Genomic DNA, 9,097 nt, shown 5'->3' with positions numbered 1-9,097 from the left:
GTCCTCGACTTCACATTAAAAAAGTGCCTCAGAGAAACTCAGTCCACGTCATGGAGCCCTCGGCACCCAGATCTCTGGGGCCTACCACATGAGGAGTACAATGGGTAGGGGTTCAGTGCGTCAATCTAAGTAACATAATAAAAACATATTTTTTTAAGCTTGAGATATCAGATTTTTTTGCATGGGCTGCGTCTCAATCAACCACATCCGCCTATGTCAGCCTTCCGTATCTGTGGTGGAAGGTGGCCGAGCTACAGCGGTGTTTGTCAGACCATGAGACATCCTGAAAATCATTATTCTTACAAATGCGTCTGTAGTGTCCGAACGGTTTGGGAGACGATGGTGTTCTCCAAGTGTCACGGGACTCGTCTGAAGGTAACCCATACAAATGAATGGAAGTATGGAGGTAGTTTTGTGCCAACAAAAATAAGGGGTTAAACATGTGTCCAAAAAATATATATATATATTTCCAGAGACTTCAAAACCTTGTTCCTTATGATTTTTGCCAATGTACTCTATAAGGTGTCGAAAGCGCTCCACAGGGATGCGGGCCCATGTTGACTCAAATGCTTTCCACAGTTGTGTCAAGTTGGCCGGATGTCCTTTGGGTGGTGGACCATTCTTGCTACACACGGGAAACTGATGAGAGTGAAAAACCCAGCAGCGTTGCAGTTCTTGACACACTCAAACCGGAGCACCTGGCACCTACTACCATACCCCATTCAAAGGCACATAAATATTTTTTCTTGCCCATTCACCCTCTGAATGGCACACGTACACAATCCATGTCTCAATTGTCTCAAGGCTTAAAAATCATTCTTTAACCTAACTCCTTCCCTTCATCTACACTGATTTGAAGTGGATTTAACAAGTGACATCAATAAGGGATCATAGCTTTCACCTGGATTCACCTGGTCAGTCTATGTCATGGAAAGAGCAGGTCTTCCTAATGTTTTGTACACTCAGTGTACAGCATGGGTGTTTCAAGGGGGAACGAGTGTCTTTAAACAGGGTTGACACAGTGTTTTGTATGTGGGTTTCACTCCCCCTCTATGATTCTGCTGTGTATCTGCATAAAAAAAATGTCTGTTTGTTCAAAATATTCCCCAACATCACCTTCTGATCTGGCACTCCACGCTCGTTCAATCAAATGCTCACACAACTGGAAAGAAATCAAATACGATTTCAACCCAGGTCAGCAATGGTATATATTTTGTATTAAGTACGGCTTTTAGTACGAGGGCACAGACAGAGGCACAAACTTGATCAAAACTGATTTTGTGCAAAGGCCCCACACTCGAAATAATTTGCATAGAAAACCTATCATCATTTACTATTGCGTCGTAACACTTCTCCTCCCATACAGTTCCTATTCTAAAAAACACTCCCTGTTTGTGATCGGTTATGAAGCCCAATAATCCCCAGGTCAATTTAACAGAATCTAGTCCCCTTAAGGACAGGAATATTTTGCATCTAAATGCAGTGTTTACAGTGTTCCTGGGTTGGAGCTGCATGCATAAACATAAAAGAGGGTCTGTGTTTATGTACTGTACCATCACCTTTAGTGCCTGCTTATTGATCAAAGTTGACAGCTACACATGTTGGGTAAAGAGATGTATTTTTGGTGCATTATTTACTATGGCTGGCCTGGTAAGGCGACAGTCCCTGCGGTAATATGTCTCCAGATAAATTACATCAGACAAATAGCAGGCTCACTCACTGCAGCAGATATTCTGTTTTCTTTTCTTTCTTCCTTATGCCTTTTTAATGTTATGTTATTGTTAAATAACATCGTATTTAAGGTCAGAGAAGCCGTGTTGTACTTTCGATTCAATTTGTGAATTTGTGAATATTATGCTGTTTTATTTTTGTGTTTCTCATTTTTAAAGTCTTCTGCACTGGTTGAAATATACATGTCTCTACATGTAGGACTGCTATATAATCTATTTTCAATAGACTGACAGCTCAAAGTAAAAACACTTTACATATGTTGGTTTTCAGATGTTCAACTTCAACCACAGTTTGGGTATATTAAGATAGAAAGAGAACTTCTTTGCATGCAGATCAGAAAGCAGCACCCGAGGCGAGGCAAAGTGGTGGCCAAGCTAATTGGTCCTGCCAAGCTGCCTAGCTCCATTTGTGCTCCCCCTCTCCCCCTTATCTGACAGTAGGGGGTGATTTTTGTTTCTGACACCTCATTCCCTGCCTCACAGACAAGACAGCCTCAATGATGACTGAATAAGGACCTCACTTTGAACTAATTAAGCAAATGTATTAGGTACTGATTGGCTTATCAACAATACTCCCAAATTAAAATCAATATGCCCTCTCACCAGAAAGCTATGTATCTACAGGACTGGTTGGCAATAGCGCTGTTGGGAATAAGCTTTATTCACTTTGAGCTAACTAACTTGATCGATATGTCTGGTGGGTTTCTAAGGCTGAATAAGTTGGTTCTGAGGCGATCGCCAACACCACTATCTCTGATTGGCTGCTACAGGAACATTGGATTTCTCTCAAGCATCTGGAGGAGCTGTGGTTCTGTTGAGAGGAGAGTTTGGTGCTTTGGAAAGGGAATGTAAGAGGTGCGTTTAACAGCTCAGAAGTTAGGTTAAGATACACTACATTACCAAATGTATGTGGACACCTGCTCATCGAACATCTCATTCCAAAATCATGGACATTAATATGGAGTTGTTCCCCCCTTTGCTGCTGTAACAGCCTCCACTCTTCTGGGAATGCTTTCCACTAGATGTTGGAACATTGCTGCGGGGACTTGCTTCCATTCAGCCACAAGAGCATAAGTGAGGTCGGGCACTGATGTTGGGCGATTAGGCCTGGCTCGCAGTCAGAGTTCCAATTAATCTCGAAGGTGTTCAATGGGGTTGAGGTCAGCGCTCTGTTCAGGCTGGGCAAGTTCTTCGATACCGATCTCGACAAACCATTTCTGTATGGACCTCGCTTTGTGCACAGGGGAATTGTCATTCTGAAACAGGAAAGGTCCTTCCCCAAACTGTTGCCACAAAGTTGGAAGCACAGAATCGTCTAGAATGTAATTGTATGCTGTAGCATTAACATTTCCCTTCACTGGAACTAGGGGCCTAAACCATGAAAAACAGCCCCAGACCATTATTCATCCTCCACCAAACTTTACAGTTGGCACTATGCATTGGGGCAGGTAGCGTTCTCCTGGCATCCGCCAAATCCAGATTTGTCCATAGTACTGCCAGATGGGGAAGCGTGATTCATCACTCCAGAGACCGTGTTTCCACTGCTCCAGAGTCCAATGGCAGCAAGCTTTACACCACTCCAGCCGACGCTTGGCATTGCGCATGGTGATCTTAGGCTTGTGTGCGGCTGTTCGGCCATATAAACCCATTTCATGAAGCTCCCGACGAACAGTTATTGTGCTGACGTTGCTTCCAGAGGCAGTTTGGAACTCGGTAGCGAGTGTTGTAACTGAGGACAGATGATTTTTACACGCTATGCGCTTCAGCACTCGGCGGTCCCGTTCTGTGAGCTTGTGTGGCATACCACTTCGCGGCTGAGCCGTTGTTGCTCCTAGACGTTTCCACTTCACAATAACAGCACTTATAGTTGACCGGGGCAGCTTTAGCAGGGCAGAAATTTGACGAACTGACTTGTTGGAAAGGTGGCATCCTATGATGGCGCCAAGTTGAAAGTCACTGAGCTCTTCAGTAAGGCCATTCTACTGCCAAAGTTTGTCTATGGAGATTGCATGGCTGTGTGCTCGATTTTATACACCTGTCTGCAATGGGTGTGGCTGAAATAGCCGAATCTACTAATTTGAAGGGATGTCCATATACTTTTGTATGTATAGTGTATGTTGGAAAGTGATGAAATGGAGTCAAATCACCCATTGGGAAAGATCTCCTCGTGTGAGTTAGCAGCATGCAGAGGGCTGTGCTGTCATGCTTGTGCAGCTCTGTTGGCTTCACGTCACATTGAAGTGTCAGGACCCTTTGTGTTACTATAGAAACAATGTTAAACAGTCCTCTACTGTGGAGATTTGTGAGACAGTTATAATTTCACATTTAAATGTAAAAATCCAATATTGCGTGTTTTATTAACCTTCATGAATTCTCAATTACCAAATGTGCTACTGATACATATCAAACCTCAGTAGGAAAATCACCTCATTACACAATACCCTTGTGATGGGAAGCAGCTCTTTTAGACCATTCAAAGAATACAGCTTTGAATAAAACCCATACACACAGACCGACCTTTAGTCCTTCTGTTGTACTGTTGCACCTGCAATTGAAATATCAGATCTAGGTAACATACGATGTCGGAGCAACATTTTACATATCAATTGGAAAATGATGGTTTAATTATGATCATTTAAATGTGTGCCTAGTGAGTTCGCCATCCCCATGGAGAATAATAATTAATCCATTACAAACAACACCTGTTAGTCAATATGGTGATAAAGACACCTCTGAGCTAAAGAACACAGTAGAACACCATGGCAGTACAACGCATCTGCCATGTGCATGACTTGTAGTCTTTGAGGTATGATTATACTTCCCTGATTAATTTTCTCTGGATTAATCACCATGGCTGCGGGTCTACTTTTAGCCTCACGTCATGGTCAGATGCATGTACAGGTGGTGGGGTTTCAGTTGTGACATATGTTGAAATCCTACATTTGATCCTGAGAGCTCTGTCATGACCTAGGAAAGGGGTTGGCAACAGGCGGCCCACAGGCCCAAAAAATATATATATACAGTTGCGTCCAAATATATTGGCACCCTTGCACTTTTCTTAAATAAGTCCCTATTTCTTCTCAAATAAGTTGAAATTGAAAAAAAATGTTGGTCTCCACATGTTGTTATTGGATTTTCAACATTGCAGAACCAATTATATTTTTGTAAACTTAAGTTTACAATTCCAATTTAGAAAATAAAGGAAGATGGCATGGACAAAATTATTGGCACTCCGGAGGTACTAGTTGGTTGTACAGCCTTTGGCAAAGATAACTGCGACAAATGCATCTTATAGCCATTGATAAGCTTGATGCACCTTTCTACTGGCCATTTGGCCCCCTCTTCAGCAGCAACCTTCTCTAATTCTTTAATGTTTGAGGGGTGCAACTCCAACTGCTGTTTTCACATCTCGCCATAGGTCATGGATGTGATTCAGATCTGGACTCTTTGCTGGCCAATCCAGAACAGTCCAGTGTTTCTTCTTGAACAATTCCAGGGTAATTATGGTGTGTGTTTGGGGTTATTGTCCTGTTGGAAGACCCACAACCTTCAACAGAGACACAGTTTTTGGACACTTGGTTGAACATTGCACTCCAAAACACCTTGATAATATACTGATTTCATGATCTCTTGCACACGTTCAAGGCCTCCAGTACCAGAGGCAGCAAAGCAACCCCACAGCATTATCGAAACTTCCCCATATTTTATTGTAGGAAGGGTGTTCTCTATTTGAATGCGTAATTTGGTCTTTGGTCAACATAGGAATATCCACTGCTGAAAGAGACACAAGATCCCTTAACGAAAAAACAGGCTTCTGAGAAACAGTTGTGGCAAACTCATATTTTCACATTCAAATAAGTTTTGTGGCAAACTGTTGCGGTAAATTTGCGGCAACTTGCGGTGAACATTCTTTTGATTGCTGCAAATTAGCTGCAAACTCAGTTTGAATATGCAAATTAAATACGTTTTTTTTTTACTGTGTGTTAACAACATTAAAATGTTGTATCTAAATAAAACAAATCACATATAACTTTACTTCTCAGAGAAAAACTAAACATACTAAATGTAGTAAATACACTAAACAACATGCATTCAATATCTTAACAGATAAAAATAAATCCAATAAAAGTTGAAATCATCAGCATGGTAATGAAGAAAAGAGCAAAGACTGGATATTTCCCAAATTAATTGTTTATTTAAAAATGTTATATAGCTGCAACATTTGCTTGAGAGAATTCTAGTCATGTCCATCCTATTCAACTGTTGCTGTACATCCAGTACATTATACTATCCACATATTCTGCAGATATACTATATATTCTATCCACATACTGTCCATAATGTCTATACACATCATCACATATACAGTTGAAGTCAGAAGTTTACATACACCTTAGCCAAATACATTTAAACTCAGTTTCTCACAATTCCTGATATTTAATCCTAGTAAAAATTCCCTGTCTCAGGTCAGTTAGGATCACCATTTTATTTTAAGAATGTGAAATGTCAGAATAATAGTAGAGAAAATGATTTATTTCAGCTTGTATTTCTTTCATCACATTCCCAGTAGGTCAGAAGTTTACATACACTCAATCAGTATTTGGTAGCATTGCCTTAAAATTGTTTAACTTGGGTCAAACATTTCGGGTACCCTTCCACAAGCTTCCCACAATAAGTTGGGTGAATTTTGGCCCATTCCTCCTGACAGAGCTGGTGTAACTGAGTCAGGTTTGTAGGCCTCCTTGCTCGCACACGCTTTTTCAGTTCTGCCCACAAATGTTTTATATAATTGAGGTCAGGGCTTTGTGATGGCCACTCCAATACCTTGACTTTGTTGTCCTTAAGCCATTATGCCACAACTTTGGAAGTATGCTTGGGGTCATTGTCCATTTGGAAGACCCATTTGCGACCAAGGTTTAACTTCCTGACTGATGTCTTGAGATGTTGCTTCAATATATCCACATAATTTTCCTTCCTCATGATGCCATCTATTTTGTGAAGTGCACCAGTCCCTCCTGCAGCAAAGCACCCCCACAGCATGATGCTGCCACCCCCATGCTTCACGGTTGGGATGGTGTTCTTCGGCTTGCAATCCACCCCATTTTTCCTCCAAACATAATGATGGTCATTATGTACGATCTTTGTCCCCATGTGCAGTTGCAAACTGTAGTCTGGCTTTTTTTATGGCAGTTTTGGAGCAGTGGCGTCTTCCTTGCTGAGTGGCCTTTCAGGTTATGTCGATATAGGACTCATTTTACTGTGGATATAGATACTTTTGTACCTATTTCCTCCAGCATCTTCACAAGGTCCTTTGCTGTTGTTCTGGGATTGATTTGCACTTTTCGCACCAAGGAACATTCATCTCTAGGAGACAGAACGAGTCTCCTTCCTGAGCGGTATGACGGCTGCATGGTCCCATGGTGTTTATACTTGCGTACTATTGTTTGTACAGATGAACGTGGTACCTTCAGGCGTTTGGAAATTGCTCCCAAGGATGAACCAGATTTGTGGAGGTCTACAATTTTTTTTCTGAGGTCTTGGGTGATTTATTTTGGTTTTCCCATGATGCCAAGCAAAGAGGCACTGAGTTTGAAGGTAGGCCTTGAAATACATCCACAGGTACACCTCCAATTGACTCAAATGACGCAAATTACCCCATCAGAAGCTTCTAAAGCCATGACATCATTTACTGGAATTTTCCAAGCTGTTTAAAGGCACAGTCAACTTATTGCATGTAAACTTCTGACCCACTGGAATTGTGATACAGTGAATTATAAGTGAACTAATCTGTCTGTAAACAATTGTTGGAAAAATTACTTGTGTCATGTATAAAGTAGATGTCCTGACTCATTCAAGGGTTTTTCTTTATTTTATTTTACTATTTTCTACATTGTAGAATAACAGTGAAGACCTGAAAACTATGAAATAACACATATAGAATCATGTAGTAACCAAAAAAGTGTTAAACAAATCCAAATATATTTGATATTTGATATTATTCAAATAGCCACCCTTTGCCTTGGTGACAGCTTTGCACACTCTTGGCATTCTCTCAACCAGCTTCACCTGGAACGCTTTTCCAACAGTCTTGAAGGAGTTCCCACATATGCTGAGCACTTGTTGAGTGCTTTTCCTTCAATCTGCCGTCCGACTCATCCCAAACCATCTCAATTGTGGAGGCCAGGTCATCTGATGCAGCACCCCATCACTCTCCTTCTTGGTAAAATAGCCCTTACACAGCCTGGTGGTATGTTGGGTCATTGTCCTGTTGAAAAACAAATGATAGTCCCACTAAGCCCAAACCAAATGGGATGGCATATCGCTGCAGAATGCTGTGGTAGCCATGCTGGTTAAATGTGCCTTGAATTCTAAATATATCACAGACAGTGTCACCAGCAATGCACCCCCACACCATAACACCTCCTCCTCCAAGCTTTATGGTGGGAAATACACATGCAGAGATCATCCGCTCACCCACACCGCGTCTCACAATGACAAAGACATGGCGGTTGGAACCAAAAATGTATCATAAATATTCAGACCCTTTACTCAGTACTTTGTTGAAGCACCTTTCGCAGCGATTACAGCCTCAAGTCTTTTTCGGTATGACGCCACAAGCTTGGCACACCTGTATTTGGGGAGTCTCCTCTGAACAGTTGATGTTGAGATGTGTCTGTTACTTGAGCTCTGTGAAGCATTTATTTGGGCTGAATTTCTGAGGCTGGTAACTCTAATCAACTTATCCTCTGCAGCAGAGGTAACTTTGGGTCTTCAATTCCTATCACGTTTTAGGGAAGAACCAGATGCAGACAGTGTCGAAGTAACAATAGTTCATTACTAGAACAGGGTGCAGGCAAAACGACAGGTCAAGGGCAGGCAGAGGTCAGTAATCCAGATCAGAGTCCAAAAGGTACAGAATGGCAGGCAGTCTCAGGGTCAGGGCAGGCAGAGTTCAATTATCCAGTGTGGTGGGACAAGGTACAGAACGGCAGGCAGGCTCAGGGTCAGGGCAGGCAGAATTGTCAGAACCAGGAAAACTAGAAAACAGGAACTTTAGAAAAGACAGGAGCAAGGGGAAAAACGCTGGTAGGCTTGATGAACAAAACGAACTGGCAACAGACAAACAGAGAACACAGTTATAAATACACTGGGGATAATGGGGAAGATGGGCGACACCTGGAGGGGATGGAGACAATCACAAAGACAGGTGAAACAGATCAGGGTGTGACAATTCCTGTGGTGGTCCTCATGAGAGCCAGTTTCATCATAGCACTTGATGGTTTTTGCGACTGCAACTTTCAAAGTTCTTGAAATGTTCCATATTGACTGACCTTCATGTCTTAAAGTAATGATGAACTGTCATTTCT

Source organism: Coregonus clupeaformis, chromosome 34 (genome assembly GCF_020615455.1).
Source record: "Coregonus clupeaformis isolate EN_2021a chromosome 34, ASM2061545v1, whole genome shotgun sequence".
Classification (NCBI taxonomy): Eukaryota; Metazoa; Chordata; class Actinopteri; order Salmoniformes; family Salmonidae; genus Coregonus; species Coregonus clupeaformis.
Note: the sequence above shows the minus strand (reverse complement) of the source record.